Below are 16871 nucleotides of genomic sequence, written 5' to 3'. Positions count from 1 at the left end.
ATTAATGCAAGGAGCCCAAGTAAAATCATCTATTTTCTTCTGGGTTTTATTTTGAATTTTGAACCAAACTTCTTTTTAAATTTGACTTTACCGTTGTTGAGAATCATGAGGGATTTTTTTTATTAATTATTTTCCTTATTGATGTACTCCTTGAAAGCCCTTTTAAGAAGGCTCTAGTTAACATAGAAGAAAGAATATTGAGTATTGAAATTTCATATTGGAATTTTTCCAGTTGCTGAGTATTGATTCTTAGCAACTTAGGTGCTGTTTCTAAGTTTTTAGCTTGGTGCTGAATCATAAGGGTCTATCCTTTATTTTTTGTTCAATTTTATTCCTTATATTCAATTCTATTTCCCAGTCCTATACCCTCCTGATCTGGACCTGCTCCAACTAACATGAAGCCCTGATGGCTCATGCAGTAAAGAGTTCAAGGAAAAACAAAATCAAATACCAGAAGGTTGAAGAATTGTGGTTTAATTTCAATATAAGGCCTTCTTGGAACCTTTCATAGGCTACTTTAGTTATTATTGACTCTTATTAGTATTATATTCCTTTAGGTTAGAAAGTTCTTAGTTCAGTTTTAATTAAGTTTTACTGAATTAAGGCAATCTTATAAATTCAAAATCTTTTGTCCTTGGATGTACAAAAGGCCCATGAGATTTTGTTTTGGGTCATTTTTCTATTTGATTTAGTAGTTCTTAAGTACTTTTTTCTTTGTTATTGGTAGTCTTAATTTTTCTAGAAATAACTTATTTAGAGTCCTAGTCCTTCTAGGAAAGAATTTGGCAATAACCTATATAAAGGCTTAACTGAACTCAATAACATTAATAGCGAGATTGATTTTATTAAAATTCATCAACTTACTTAATAAAATACAAAGGGTATTAAATGCACATAGAATTCTTAAATTTAACTCAAACCTGTTGTGTTACCTTAGAGGTTCTGTTTTACCTGATTTTGTGGGGGGGGGGGGGGTGGTGAGGTGAGAAGAAAAGTTAAAAGCCCTTTATATAGGTCTAAACATGCCCCCTGTAATAATTAAGGGAAAAGGCCTAGCATGTGATTGTCTTCTCCTGCCCATGTGTATTGCTTGGGAAAACTGAGGTGTGATTGCCTTGTGTTTATCTTTCTTTATTTCTTAACACCAAACAGCCATCAAACATATTCAAAATCCAATCTTTTTATTACCTGAACCTACCTAAACCCTTAAGCATCAACACTTATTCAAGAACCTTTCAAGATCTGATAAAAAAGTCTAATTTAGCATTGAACTACTAAAGATCCTACATCACTTGAACATATCTTAATGGATGTAAGTAGCAACACTTGGTCAACCTTCATTAGTAGAATTAAAGAACAAGCTTCTTAGACAGTGAATCAGAAATCATATGATTATTGTTGGGAGAATCATAGGGAGAAGTAAATCAAACATCTGTTATGATCGTTGAACTTCTCAAATTCCTCAAGGGAGATGTGTAAAAGGACTCTTCTTTTTGTTTTGATATCCCAGTTACATGCTAGGTTGCAATCAAAGCAAAATGAAACCGAGTATTTAATAAGGGATTCACCTGTGATGGCAATTACCACAAAGTAATATGTTTACTGTCCCAAACATAGAAAGAGATAGAACCATTACATATGCTTGACTTCCTAGCTTACCACTCAAAGGTTGCAGAAAATCAATTTAAAGCCCATATCAATATATGCCTTGTTTGGTTTGATTAAACAAGGATGGTTAGTGTATGCTGATTTAGCTTCTCAAGGCAAGTAGGACCTTAACCAACCGATATATTCTTTTGATATATACCTTACACCTTGAATTTTAGAATTTGGGAATTGTTAGAATACATCCTGAACGTGACATTTACAACGTAGCAGAACAAATGTAGGGAAGAATGTGCAGCATTCATGAATCATATCTAAAAATTCACCTATGAGTGGTGTGGGGAACATGTAATCACTAGGCATATGGTGCAAGTGATGATATTTCTTCTTCAATACAATGTACAAGAATTATGCAAATTGCTGTATCTGCTTCTTCTTTCCCCATAGGTTGCTATGGTACAACTTTCACTGTATCACATAAGGTGTCTGCTTGCTCGTGGCTAGAGAACATAACCAAAAGGTAGGGGAGCCAAGACCAAGATAATTATCCCTTTCAGCAAGTAACCTTCTTATGTTGTCCCCATGCAAAGATCATGGAATCAAGCTAAAAGGCTCTTTCAACTTAGCAAGTTATTTATACACTCACTAGCTTTTAGTCACATATACCTATAGAAATTATTTTGGCTTCCATAAACTAATTCTGCATCCAGCTTGACATTAAATGTCAACAACTTGCCCTACAGTGTACAGACCACTCGTCAAGAAGACAGAACCATATCCACATAAGTAAAGCACCAGAGTTTTTTTCTTATTGGTTGTCCTACATGTCCTAATGTCTTTCATGCTTGCTCCTCTTAATTCCAATTCAATCCTAAGAACTTTGGAACCTCATAGTTTCTAAAATGTCAAAGTGACCATGATAACAGCAACATGACATCATGAAAGCAAAGCACAGTTTCTTAGGAATCTCATGAGATCAAATGCCTCAAAAGACTAAGTAGCAAATCATCCTGCAGAACACAATGCACAAACTAATAATATTTAGCATCCTAAACCACTTAAACTGAACACATTTGGTTGGCTGATGACTAGGATGTTAATACAAAAACTCAAGCATATAATGCCATATTCCCGATCCTCAAATTTCTTTATTTCCACAATATGCGTTACAGCAACAAAAAACTTTGTTAACAAAAATATCATAGACTCGAGAGCAGCAAATAACACACATAAGGAGATGGCGAGCAAAGTCTCAAAATACCCAATGCCAAAAATAAAAAACCAAAAAAAGAAGAAAAGAAATATGTCCCAGTTTGAGACGAAGTAGCCGCTGCAGATTCATTCAACAGAAACAAACTCACATCGAGTTTAGCCTTGTGAGCGTAGACCACCAATCCAATCCAACATCGTGATCTTAATTCGACCTTCGCGAATTGGACTTTTCCAGAGGCTGGACACCCATGTAAATATAATTAAGTTTTATCCAAAGAGTGGGTTCAGACGGTGAACTACGGGCTCGTCCCCGCCGATGATGATCGCCACCGTAAACATTTTCGTCATTTCGCTGGTTGTTGTGTTAAAGAAAAAGCAAGAACTCATACTTCTCCGTAACTCTATCAAAATAAATTACTAATAAAGAAATAAGATTGAGTGTTGGTATTGGATTTTTTTTTTTTTTTTTTTTTCAAAAAAAATCTCTTTATAAAAAAAAAAAAAAATTACCGCAAAATTTGCAAACTAAAATTTTATAGATTTTCTTATCAAAGAAAAAAAATATAATTGCTTAAAAGTTAAAAGGTTAAATGGGTTATTTTTGCCTTAATTTTTGAACTATGTAGTCAAATAGCTCATTTTTAAACTATGTAGCATAATGCCATTATTTTGATATTTGATATTGCTAATGTTAAGTTATGCTTGAGGTAAAATAGGCATTCCTAATGTCTAGTTCTTCACCAAAATTTACAAAAAAAAATTAAGTGGTAAAATACACATAAAACTTGACATTGCTAAGTGGTATTTTGCTACATATTTTGAAAATGGGTCTGTTTGACTACACAATTAAAAAATTAAGGCTAAATAGTCAGGGTGGTCCTGTGGGCTGTGACCACCCTAGCTTCAATGTGGAGCTGGTCCTGGACTTACTATTTTTTCTCTACTACTCATAGTTAGTCACATAAAAGACTTGTGATAAAGAGTGAGTAAAATGATGCGGTCATATTGATATCATTATCCTTTTTTTTTTTCATGCGACTTCTCCTTTCACCGAAAAGATATAGGCTTTCTCTTTTCTATAATTGAAATTTTTGGAAGAAAATAAAGTCGTGACATGAAATGCTGGAAGTAGCAGCAAGGACTAAAGATCACGCAAGCAAATTTTTTTTAATTGATTAAAATGGTTTTTCTTAGTCGAGACACATGGCTCCTATATTTTCAAATCATTTTGAATGTTTGGAGTGGAATGGACTTAAACTTAGTAATGTTTTATGTAATAGCCTATCATTGTCCAATCTTCTCATGCAATTTTCCTTTCTTGTAAAGATTTTTTTCCCCTATTCTAAAAAAAATCTCTACAATTATAAAAAAAAAAAAATCTGGGAAAAATATAAAAAATAGCACCAAGGGCTAATTTTCTTGAGGTTTTGTGCAGAATAGATGTCTTCATTGATTCAAAATAGTAAGTTAGGAACGTTTTGAAAGAATTAAGAAAAGTAACATCTCGAGTTTTTAAAACTCGAGATTCAAGTTAAAAAGCGAGTGTTATAAAGTCGCTTTGCAGTTATTCTGAACTGCTGAGGTGGCAAAAACTGCCACGCAGATCTCGAGTCTTAAAGACTCGATTTCAACATGGTAAAAACCGAGTCTTTAAGACTCGAGATTGAATTAAAACAACCGTCCCTTTTTAGTAAATTTTGAACAGATCTCGAGTCTTATAGACTCGATTTTTGCGTAGTGAAAACCGAGTCTATAAGACTCGAGATTTAAGTAAACAAACATCCTTTTAAGTAAATTTTGAACAGAACTCGAGTCTTATAGACTCGAGTTCTCCTGGGACTAAATATTAATAACGCGTTTTGCAGGATTTTATTCAGTCCACACTCAGCCTCACTAACCTCTCACCCAAAAACAGAGCATCCTCAACTCTCACCCATACACTCAGCCTCACTAACTCTCACACCTCTCACTCTCACTCACCACATTGCCTCTCTCACTGCTCGTCCCTCTCAACAATTTCATATTTCAGGTAAGGGTTTTTTGATTTGATTGTTATTGTAGTTGGGTATTAGTTGTGTATGGGTTTTGCCACTAAGAGAACTTTCCAATGGTTCTTAGTGTCTTTAAATCTTTTTATTGACTTCTTATCACAATTCATGTTCCCATCCTGTGCTGCCAAACGCTGCGTTAATTTATTTGTTTTGAGTTTTGTTATCTGATTTATTCTGAGCTGTAACAAAATTTATTTATTTGTAAGGATTTTGGGCTTTTGACTTATCAACATATGTAAGATATATAAGCTCATATTACACCTGGTGTAACTTTTTTCAATGTTGCACTATTAAATTAATAACTTTCATTGGATTTCCATGCTTGCAAAATTCGCAGATGAGTAGATATATATGTAAATTTTAAGGGTTTTTTTTTTTTTTTTTTTTTTTTGTGCTTTAAAAATGTTCGGAAAAATATGAGTTTATGGATTAGAATTAAATAATGGTTGAGTAAAAGTGTTTGATTAAATTGTAGAAAACTTTCCAATGGTTCTCAGTGTCTTTCGGTCCATGGGTATTAGTTGTAGTTTTCTACCAGATGGTTCTTTGTATTTGATTAATGGGTTAAACATGATGCCAGCCTTAGTGTATTGGAAATTCCTCTTAAGATCAACTTTAACCTGCTTTCAAGCATGTAAGAAGGTCCAATAGCAAGGTTAGAAATTTAAGGTAATCAAGGTTCTGGTATCTTCCGTTTTGTTCAATAATAAGCTCTCTCTACTTCTTTTTGAAAAAAGGTTAGAAAATATGCTATCTACTTGTAGTATAGGTTAATATAGATGTGTATGTGTGAAAAAAATATTATGGACTTTAATCTTGTAACGACTTTTCATGGAATCATTACGAAAGTGGTCTGTATAGAATAGCAGAGGTTCTCTTATTCATTTTCGAAGGGGCTTTTGTTGAGAACAGTCACAATCTTGAAGTAGATTTAATTTGTAATGAGTGTGTATCGTGTGTTCATTAGGCTAAAAGGTCCACTCTAATGTGGTTATTAAAGGTAGTCTTGGAATCTAATAAAATGGTTGACTGGGATTTCAGTTGATACTAATGTCTTAAGTATGAAATATGTTGAAAATACTGAAAAGGTCTCGATTCTTTTTTGTTGGGGGGGGGGGGGTTTGTATGTGTTACCAAAAAATGTGGCTGTGTTTGTGTTACAAAATTATATGATATATCTTTTGCAATTATTTAGTCCCCCATTATCTTTTGCAATTTTGTATGTGTTACAAAAAATTGCGTTTGCAATTATCTTTTGCTTTACATGTGTTTGCCTCTCATACCATGCTGCTGTAATTAGCCTCTTGTATATAGGAAGGACAGATGGATTTGTATATGTCCAATTGTTAAATATAGTTGTACTACAGCCGAAATTGTAGGAAAAAATGTTTAGTTTGTATGTATCATGAAAAGCAAATTATAAAAATTTCTCGGCCGCATCTTTTTATTAGAAAGTTAAAGACCTGCTTCAAGTTTCTTTTAGATCAGGGAACTTGAAAATGTTTGTTAACTAACATAGTAACTTGACTTTAACAGGTTCACAATGCCTGAAATTGATATAATCATATACCACGGTGGTCCGTTGAAGAATGCCAATGCGAATAAGGGATTGCCATTTGAAGGGCCGGGTATAAAGACCTATTATACCTAAATTGATCGTAGGTTGAAGACCCTTGACGAATTGAAGATGATGGTTATGGAAGAGTTATGTGAGAACCCTGCTATGCAAAACATACACATTACTTATCGTATGCCAAATGAAATCCTGAAGCACCGGATTAATTACACGTATATGGCGACAGAAGCAGACAAACATGTGAAGATCATGTTTGACAAGTTGGAGAGAATACCTGAAGTAATTAACATTGAGTTGTACATACAGTTGGAGCCACGTGCACAAGTTGGTATTGAGGAAATCCAAGAAACACAAACAAGTTTACAAGTTACAGTTCCGGATGCTCAATATGAGTATTTTACACATGTAGAGCATGATGATGTTCATGCCGATGATGATGAGGATGAGGATGAGGATGATGATGATTATGACGATGAGGATGAGGATGAGGATGGGGATGATGATGATGACGACGACGACTATGTTGATGAAAATATTGCCATTAACGGTGAAGATTTTGGCGATAGAGATGAGATTGAAGACAGGATTGAACAAGGGGACTTTAGGGACTTTGAGAGGGACATTGATGACGATGAGACATTGGACGGTAGTCAACCTGATGCATACAATGTTCTTAGTGTCCAAAACATTACAAACACAATCCCTGTGTACTCACCACTTGCCTTGTCATTTTCCGAAAATACTTGGGAAAATATGGTTGATCCTTCACATATTGAGGCACCATTTGTGTCTACTTAGAGAGAGGGGATGAATTTGTGCAAAGGCTTGACTTTTGCCAATAAAGTGGAGGTGCAACGCGTATTAACAAAGTGTGCCCTCAAGGAAAACAAACATTTTATGATCAGCAGGTCAACCACGACAAAACTTTGTGCGAAATGCGTGGATGAGTCATGCACGTGGTATGTCTGCGCAGTCATGAAGCCCAAGTTCCACAAACTATGGATGGTCACCGTGTACAAGGGTCCTCACACGTGTATACGAACTGGGGTACGAAACGATGGTAGAATGATGAGTTGTAAATTTATTGCAGATGAAATCCTTAAGAAGTTATGTGAGGATCACACTACCCCAATTAAGTATCTCAGATCTATGATAGAGTCGAAATATGAGGGACAAAAGCCTTCTTACTACAAGGTATGGGATGCAAAACAAAAGGCGATTGGGAAGATGTTTGGGAATTGGGAAGAGTCTTACCAAAGGTTGCAAAAGTTGCTAATGGCATATATTGATCAGGATCCGACTACCCAGGTGTTCTATCGTACCACATCCACCGGTGAAGATGACACAGTATTTTTAAATTATGTGATTTGGTCTTTCGGTCCAAGCATTGATGGATTCAAATATTGCAAGCCAGTTATCAGTATTGATGAGACTCATCTGTATGGTAAATATCAGGGAAAGTTGTTGGTTGCAATGGCAACCGACGCTAACAACAAGGTATTCCCTCTTGCCTTTGTTATTGTGGATTCTGAGTCAGGGTCTAGTTGGAGGTGGTTTTTACAATGCCTCAAAGATACGATTGGCCGCGTGATACCTAACGAAGGCATTTGCATAATTTCTGACCGACATCTCGGTATCAAAAACGCCATTGCAAACTGGCCTAGAAGGGATGATGGAAGACCACTGGTATTTCATAGATATTGCCTTCGACATGTTGCTAGCAACTTCAACACACATTTTCAGAACTCGACTCTAAAGTCAACGGCGTTGAAAGCGGGATATGCTAGTTAGGCAGTGAAATTTTATACCATAATGGAGACCATTAAGCAAGTGGAAATTGAGGCCATTAGAAATAAGAAGAAGTTGAAGGGGAAGGATGGCAAGGAAAAGAATCAAGATTATCTTCCATACACATACCTAATGGGCGAGCCTGTGGATATGTGGACCCAGTCACATGATGGTGGGAGACGTTTTGGGGCAATGACAACCAATATATCAGAGTGCTTCAATGTTGTACTGAAAGGTGCACGGGGCCTTCCTATTGCCGCATTGGTTGAGTTCACTTGGAACAAACTTGTTCAATACTTCCATGACCGTCGCAAAGAATACCTTTTTGAGTTCTCAGAGGGTAAGAAATGGAGTGAATATGCCTTCTCCAAGTGGGATGAGAATAAGCGTAAATCTGAGAAACACTATCTCAAGCCATTTAGCAATGAAGAGCTGATATTTCAAGTAGTTACCCAACTCAACACGTGTAGTGCAGGAGGGGGAAACCACAGTTATGAAGTTCGGTTACAGGAAAGAACATGCAGTTGTGGGAAATGGCAAAACATAGGGATCCTGTGTTCACATGCAATTAGAGTATGTGACTATTTACATATTGATTCGACGACATATATTCACCCGTGTTATGGTTTGAACAATGCCATTAACACTTATGAGCATGCATTTGTGGTTCCTAAGTCGCAGTCATTGTGGAGGGATCCCATGGGGCCAAAGTGGTTGCCTAATCCAGCATTGTTGCGGGCCAAAGGTCGACCAGTGAAGTCGAGAATAAGGAATGAGATGGATGGAGTGAGGAATAAGGATCGAGAACCGGGATGGCGGAGGGAGGACGCAGATTTGATAGAGAGTCAGCCCAAGCAGACATGTGGACTGTGTCATGCTTCCGGGCATAACTGCAGAAAATGTCCGTAGTCCCGTGGCGCTTCCACAAGCGGTCATGTTCCACACTAGGTAGGTAGATGGCAAATACTTATGCATCGGTTAAATATTTGTTGTTCATTCCATGTTGACCTAATGTTTACTATCTTCTCTCCTAACGTGATTACTCTACGTTTTTCAGGCATGCTTCCAAGGACGATGTTTTTGTTGTGCGGACCGCCGATCTTAGGAAAAGTGACTACGTTGTATTGGCTCTATGTGAACTTTTTGGTTTTTGTTGAATGTACTTGTAAATCTCTATTCAATGTATCTCTATGAAGATTGTGATTTGAGTAGTATGGTTAGAACTGCAAATTAAGCGTGGTTGGGCATGTTTAGAATGTTGATATTGAGAATGCCTTTTGCTGTGATGTAACTGCATTTGCATTATAAAACCATGTTTATACAGAGAGCGTAAAAGTTTCTATAGTTTCGTGCGTACTCAGAACGCGTTTTGATGTAATGTACGTGTATTTACATTCTCAGCTTCTTTGCCTCTCAATGAGTGTTTATGGATTACATTCGCAGTTTGTCTATCTCTGTTTCTCAGCAGGTGCATGCACACGTTTCAGTTTTTGGTTTGTCTGCGTGACTAGGAAAAAAAAAAATTTTCCGCAGTGAATGATTCCAGGAATGAGTAGAGGAAAACAAAGCAAAACCAAAAAAAAAAAAAAAAAAAAAAAAAAAAAATTTCCATGGAACTCAAGTCTATGAAACTCGAGTTCTACTGGAAAAAACAGAGGAAAATAGAGCAACTCTCTCGGACCTCTCGGAGTAAACAGAGCAAAACCAAAAAAAAAAATTTCCCAGTGGAAATCGAGTCTATGAAACTCGAGCTCCACTGGAAAAAATAGAGGAACCCTCTCGGACCTCTCTGAGTAAACAAAGCATTGATGCTCTTTGGTTCTCGAGTCTTATAGACTCAAGTTCCATTGGGAATCTCAATTTTTATTTTATTTATTTATTTTTTTTAAGCTCACAATTTTTGTTCTTTTCTACAAATAAGCTTTTTAGAACTTTTTAAGGGAAAAAGTTCTGTTTATGTTTTTGTAATTTTTTTTTTTAACTACTTGGCCTCCTTTTATGTGGGGTAGATGTGACACTGGGATTTTTTTTTTTTTTTTTTTTTGGTTTTTCTTTGTAACTTTAATTGATTGAGCTCCTGTGTTACCCAAACCCCAATGCCAATACTAAAACCAATACTATTAGCTCTAAATTATAATAGATACATGTTCTAACATTGGTCCTCCTCATGGAAGTAGCTTTTGCCGCATTCAGTCTTCAATTAATTGGAATCATCGGCTCCTATATTGTTATGCCTTCCAGCTAGCATTATTGCTAGGTTATATAAATGACATGCATATGACTGATCATTTTAAATTCACATATAGTCTATTTTCGAATATGAAATTTTAAAATTTTTATGCTCATTGTAACCTATAGATGCATTGCATTCAATAAATTATTCCACTCCATAACACCAAATGAGTGCTTTTGACAATATAGTGAAATGATCTTAACTCCAAATAATATGAGACACAAGCTTTTGATATAAAAAATGTGTCAAGTACATAGTTCTCTCTATACAAAGCATAAAATTTCTGCCAATCAAGGCTTAAATATCCATAGCTCAATACATTGTTCTCTCTATAAAAAATTTGCAATCACACTAAGAAATGGCACAGAAAAGAAAGTTATCCACCCTTTCAAGACGGTAACCAAAGCAAGATAAGGTGGCAATGACAATGTTGGTCTCAAATATTTCATTCAACTTCCAACTGTCAGGCATTGGAGATGGCTTTACTCGGTCCTTTGAAATCGCCATGATGGTCCCTAATACAAATCACAAACAGAATTTGATCACATTTCCCATATAATGCATAAAACAAAAATCTATCATTCAAATCTTTATCAATTTAATTAATTATATATTTTTTGCAAACTCTTTAGTTTCTTTACAAAGAAAACGAGGCCAAGAATACCAGCTAAGTAATAGAAAAAAGAAAGAAATATTTGCAAGAGGCTCTTTGAAATAATACCATCATTCATTATTGCGATTATCAGAAGCATGAAAGGTGGGAACTTATCTTCCCATATCAAAGCTAGAAGCACGAAACCAAGTTGCAAAAAGGTTGCGTTAACGAATTATACGAAAGTTGAAACCAAAAAGCAAGAATTAAACCTTTAGCACTTAAGCTAGTGAAAATGAACTAAACAAAAAGTACTTAAATGCAAAATACTCCTAGCTTACCAATGTCCTTATGGTTATGGAGACGGCATATATCTGTATATTCATGCAAGCTAATTAGTTTTACCATTAAACAAAAAATATATAGAAACAAAACTATGAAGAAAACACATGACAAGTTATGTGTAACAATCATGTTTGGTACTACAAAAGTTTCTGATATATTTTGCATGCTTATTGCTTAGACATAAAAATGACAAGTAGCAACTTCAAGTTTGGGAATCAACCTTCCAAGGTGATGTTGAGAAGCAAGTTCTTGTTAGAGATTATGAAATGGGAAAACCACTTGCTTTTCAGCAAAGGATCCTGAATTTGAAGGAGGTTCACACTTTAGATGGATATCAAATGTAAGTCCAACTTACATTATTTATGTCTTTATCAATTTTTCCCTAGTCGATGCATCTTCTGGCGCTCATGCATATGGTGCTAAAGCAAATGCATCTTCAGCATTGAATGTTGATGAGCTTCATCAAGAAATCTCAGTTTGTTCAGCAGTAGTCATAATTCCATTGATTATTGTGTGGACACAGACACATATTCCTTGGAGTATTTTCTAGAAAATCCATAGAGGAGGTACAAGAGAAGAAGATGTTGCTGGAAAAGCTACAAGTCAGAATGAATGAAGCAGAAGCAAAGGCCAACAAGCTTAAAGTGTCATTGGAGAATCTATGTGGTATACTAACAAGGTTTTTACATTTCATATTTTGTTTTTATTATAAATAATTCCAATTATACATTAATTTTTCTTCCATAATAATATGTTAGAGCTCAATTAGACAATGGGAAATTGAAAGTAGGAAAAAGCAGAAAATGATCTGATAAAGCTTGAACAAGCCCTGCATGATGAAGAAGCGGTCTGCCTTCTTTTCCTGGAATCTTCACCTTCCAATGCTTCAAGAGGTTTGATATAACAATGATATCTGTGTCTACAAATAAAGCAATAATTCTAATCAAAACCCAATGCAATTGAAAATTTGAATATGTATGTGATAATATATTTTTTTTCAAAACATTGAATCTAATACTTGCCTAAAACGAGTATGTTTCTCAATGAAGGAATACAACTGGCTGCAATGTTGTAGTACTAAGTGCACAAAACTTAGTTATATTTGTGGGGTTTTTCAGTGGTTAAGGTTGAACCCACAACTACTTTTGGTGAAAGGCACTTGTCATTGCAACAAGGCTTGACCACTAGTGCAACTACTAATTCAGACCACTAGTGCAAGGCTCGATTGAAGGCACCATTTATATGTGCAACTGCTAATTCTCACTCTTAACATTTTCAAAACTCATTATTAAAAGAAATTAATTTTAAAAGTCAATCGACCATACCTTAACCCTTTTCAAAAGATCTTTTGCATTATTTTCATGCTTGAAGTGTTCTCTTACACACTACAAACAGACAGAACAAAGATGTTAGACCACAGAATTAACGAATTTGATTATTTATAGGCTCCCTTGAGCATACTTTGCAATAGCCTCATAGTGTCCAAAAATTCACCCTATGTTTGGATGGGTCAATTCCAAAACATACCCTAAAGGATGTGGGCCAATCAAATTAAGGTCCTAGCAATTTAATCATAGCTTCAACATGGTAATGGGTTGCAGAAGTCCAACATCATTTATACAAAATGTGTAAAGTAGTGGCATGACTCCCCAAAGTGATGGGGAATCAATCTACCTAAGAAGCATTAATTAGAGCTAAATGGATAAATGGAAACAACATACCTCTAGTATTTTATTGAAAGCCTTTGCCAAGGCTGGTTTAATATCAACTCGATGTAGCTTTCCACTTTCATAGTAAGCAACCAATTCTTCAAAGCTTTCGAAGCTCTTGGATTGTAGAGAAAACTTACATTAGAAGAAAACAGTCTGAGTTACTATTCCCAATGAAAAATGATTTTGGAAAAATAGCTCAAGCAACTATAGAAATTACTTAAGGAGCACGGACTTTGAACAAGATGTAAGGGTTGACCATCATGTGAAAAGGCAGATGTCGTACCATTAACTAAATAAAATAAGTAAAGCTTTCATAATAAAATCCTTATGACTTAATTATCACCACCATTCTCTGCACTGCGCTCTATTACAAACTTTTTAAACCAAGGTAAAATGAGGTACTTCACATACTCCAAGCATGGATTCCCTTCCACAATATCTGGAGGACAGTATGCTCTCTTTATCTTCAAATTTACTTTGGCCTACAACATGGAGGCAGACTAAATCTAAGGTTAACCTAGTTTATAATCCACTATCCTTATGCTATGCGCAACTAATAAAGAAAACACAATGTAACCCCCTAAATGGCAATTTGATACCCCTATACATGCACCCTACCTCGTCATCTTCCATAAAAGTTGAAGATAGTGGATCACTTTTCGACATCTTCTCCTGACCTTGTTGTAAACTAGGTAACATGTTTGTAAATTACCAGTAAGCAAAACAAATAAAGACCACACATAAGCACATTGCATGCATGGGTAGAAAATTTGTGCTGCAGTGAACTCTTCCTCATCACTTCGACCCATAATGTGACCACACCTGCAGCAAAATATAATAGAAGTAAAAATAACGACTACATCACCAGCATATTAAAGTAATAATAATAATCATCATACCATAATTCACCTTTTTATCCTTGAAACCGTATTCCTTTGTGCTATATGCATCACAAGAGGCTAGTACTCATGAGCTTGATTCAATTTATCTCCTTCGAGGACCGCAGAAACTCCACCTTCCCTCCATCAATATCCATCCCAACGGCCTTCCAAATCTCAATGAGGTAGCGCCCAACAACATCAATTTTCTTCAACTGACCTCCCATCTTATTGGTTAGCTGGGCAAACCAATCTACAATCCATATTTTCACTTTGCACCCAGCAGATGTCGACTTGTTCACATTTATTGCCTTCATAACTCCCTGCAGAACAAAAATAAAAAAGAATAAACAATATTTACAATCTCCAACCTCATAACATAAATCATACCAAAACCCAATAAAGCAACACAATTCTAAAGCCAGTATGACAATATCAATAAATACACAAATATAACGTATACGGACTGTAATCGAGTGTTATCCCAAATACACAAACGTGTCCCAATATTATGGATTGCAGGTTCTTTGAGTTAACTTTATGATAAACGCCACTTGCTATAATGTTCAACATAATCAGATTTAATAGTTTTATCCATGAGAAATTATCATAGTATTCTGAGTTCAAATCATGCAGCCACTATCACGGGTAATGATTAAATTGAACATTAAACCTTTAATACAAGTGCTGATTTTAGGACTAAACCATTAGAGCGTACTTATGAAGACTGCTAAATATTTCAGCATTTACAATTTCAGTTCAATTCCTGCTTTATCAATTTTAACATACCAATTTACAATCCACCAAATATCAAAACTTCCATTATTTTACCATTTCATTTAAATATTATTTTGTTATTCGTTCTTTATGTTTTCTTTATTCTTTCTGTTTATGTTTTCAAATAACTACCATTAAACAAATATTAAGTTTTTTCAAATAATAAACCTCGGGTTTATTTTTGAGAAGATTCTCGAATGACACTTTAAGCTTCTTGGCCTTTGCTTTTGCTTCATTCATTCTGACTTGTAGCTTTTCCAGCAACATCTTCTTCTCTTGTACCTCCTCTATGGATTTTCTAGAAAATACTCCAAGGAATATGTGTGTGTGTCCACACAATAATCAATGGAATTATGACTACTGCTGAACGAACTGAGATTTCTTGATGAAGCTCGTCAACATTCGATGCAGAAGATGCATTTGCTTCAGCACCGTATGCATGAGAGCCAGAAGATGCATCGACCAGGAAAAATTTGATAAAATTTAAAGGACCTGCATATTCCAGCCCATAACAGACCTGCAGATTCTAGCCCATAAAGGACCTGCATTTGGGAAGTTAAACGAATAAAATTTAAAACAAATTTATGCAATAGGTCTTCCATGAAATAAGAAAAATCAAAATAATTTAGTTATTACATAATAATGCAATAAGTATGGGATAAAAATTATGTTACCAAGAAAGTAATAAGCAATAGCCACTCTAGCACATACACCAATTATGTTAGTGATCTCGTACACAAATGAAGATTACAAAATTAAAAACATCCTCTAATCCAATCAATTGACAAGTCGCTCATCTAGGAAGTGGTACTGCACATAAGCCCATACAGAGGTACAATATTCTCTACGCAGAGATGAAAGGGGATAAAAAGATTCTAACTTAAATAAAAGTACAGCATAAATTTTAAAACTTCAATAATTTATTTTAGAAATTTTTTTAAATTCAATAAGAAGAATATAAATTTTATTTTTCTCATAAATTATTACATTATAGATGTCGCACGCTATCAGTGATTTTACATTCTTAACAAAATGAAATTAATCACCACTAATGAACTGTGATATAATTAAAACTAGCCTCTGAGCACGCGCATGAGCTCTTCTATTTTTTTCGGTAAAAGTTAATAATATGCATAAATTATAATTTGGGATTAATATATTTTCCAATCAACAAAAAAAACGTAAGGGTGTGATGAAAAAATTATTTTACCACAAACGCTTAACACTCATCACACCCCTAGGTTTTTTTTTGTGATTCGGAAATATATTAATCCCAAATTATAATTTATGCATATTATTAACTTTTACCCAAAAAAAATTGAAGTGCCTCTGAGCACGCACGTGAGCGCATGCTCAGAGGGTAGTATTGTTGATTTAAGTAACTACATGACTGAATTTTAAGAAAATAACCTAAGAAATAACACCTAAGGTACTGTACTTCAGACTAAAAATTTGTAGTATTTTTGTTTTTTTTTACAATTCAAGCCACAAACAAATCCTAAATTTTAGGATTTCAGAATCTCTACTAATGGCCTACTAACCAGCACAGTTTCCCATTATAAAAAATAAAATAAAAAATTTCATGTTTTAGGATTTTAGAATCCTAAATTATCTTTTTGTTTTACATTTGTTTTTTTACTTTCCTTATTATGTTTCACGGTTGAGATTCAGGATTTTGGATTGTGCAATATTGTTAAGGAGAAATTGCTATGTTTAAGGATAACAATATCCAATAGAGTTTTGGTGAAAAATAAATCCATTACTTTTATTGTTTCAGTTAATAAATTGTGATCCTTGAACGTTGCTTTGATAATTTTTTTACAATTTCAAGCAAAAAAAATAAAAATGAAAAAACCCATGATTAGGTATTTTTATTCCTAAAAGTTTGCCTATTATTTAGAAGCCATTTTTTCTATGATTTTATAATTATAACTTTAAAGAGAAGAGGAAAAAAAAAACGTTTTTTCGTTTTTACCCGGTATTTTTATTCCTAAAGTTTTGCCTATTATTTAGAAGCAATTTTCTCCATGATTTTACAATTTTACCTTTAAAGAAAAAAAAAATTCAATAAATAAAACCCCCGCGTTTTAGGTTTTTATCCG

At 34.7% G+C, this 16871-nt stretch overlaps 1 pseudogene; it reads right to left on the bottom strand.

Moving 5' to 3' along the window:
- Positions 1-4343: 4343 nt before the first annotated feature.
- LOC115960345 lies at positions 4344-15317 on the bottom strand (annotated as a pseudogene).
- Positions 15318-16871: the final 1554 nt, after the last annotated feature.

This window comes from Quercus lobata, chromosome 2, assembly GCF_001633185.2.
Source record: "Quercus lobata isolate SW786 chromosome 2, ValleyOak3.0 Primary Assembly, whole genome shotgun sequence".
Taxonomy (NCBI): Eukaryota; Viridiplantae; Streptophyta; class Magnoliopsida; order Fagales; family Fagaceae; genus Quercus; species Quercus lobata.
Note: the sequence above shows the minus strand (reverse complement) of the source record. Positions and strands in the feature narration are given on the sequence as shown.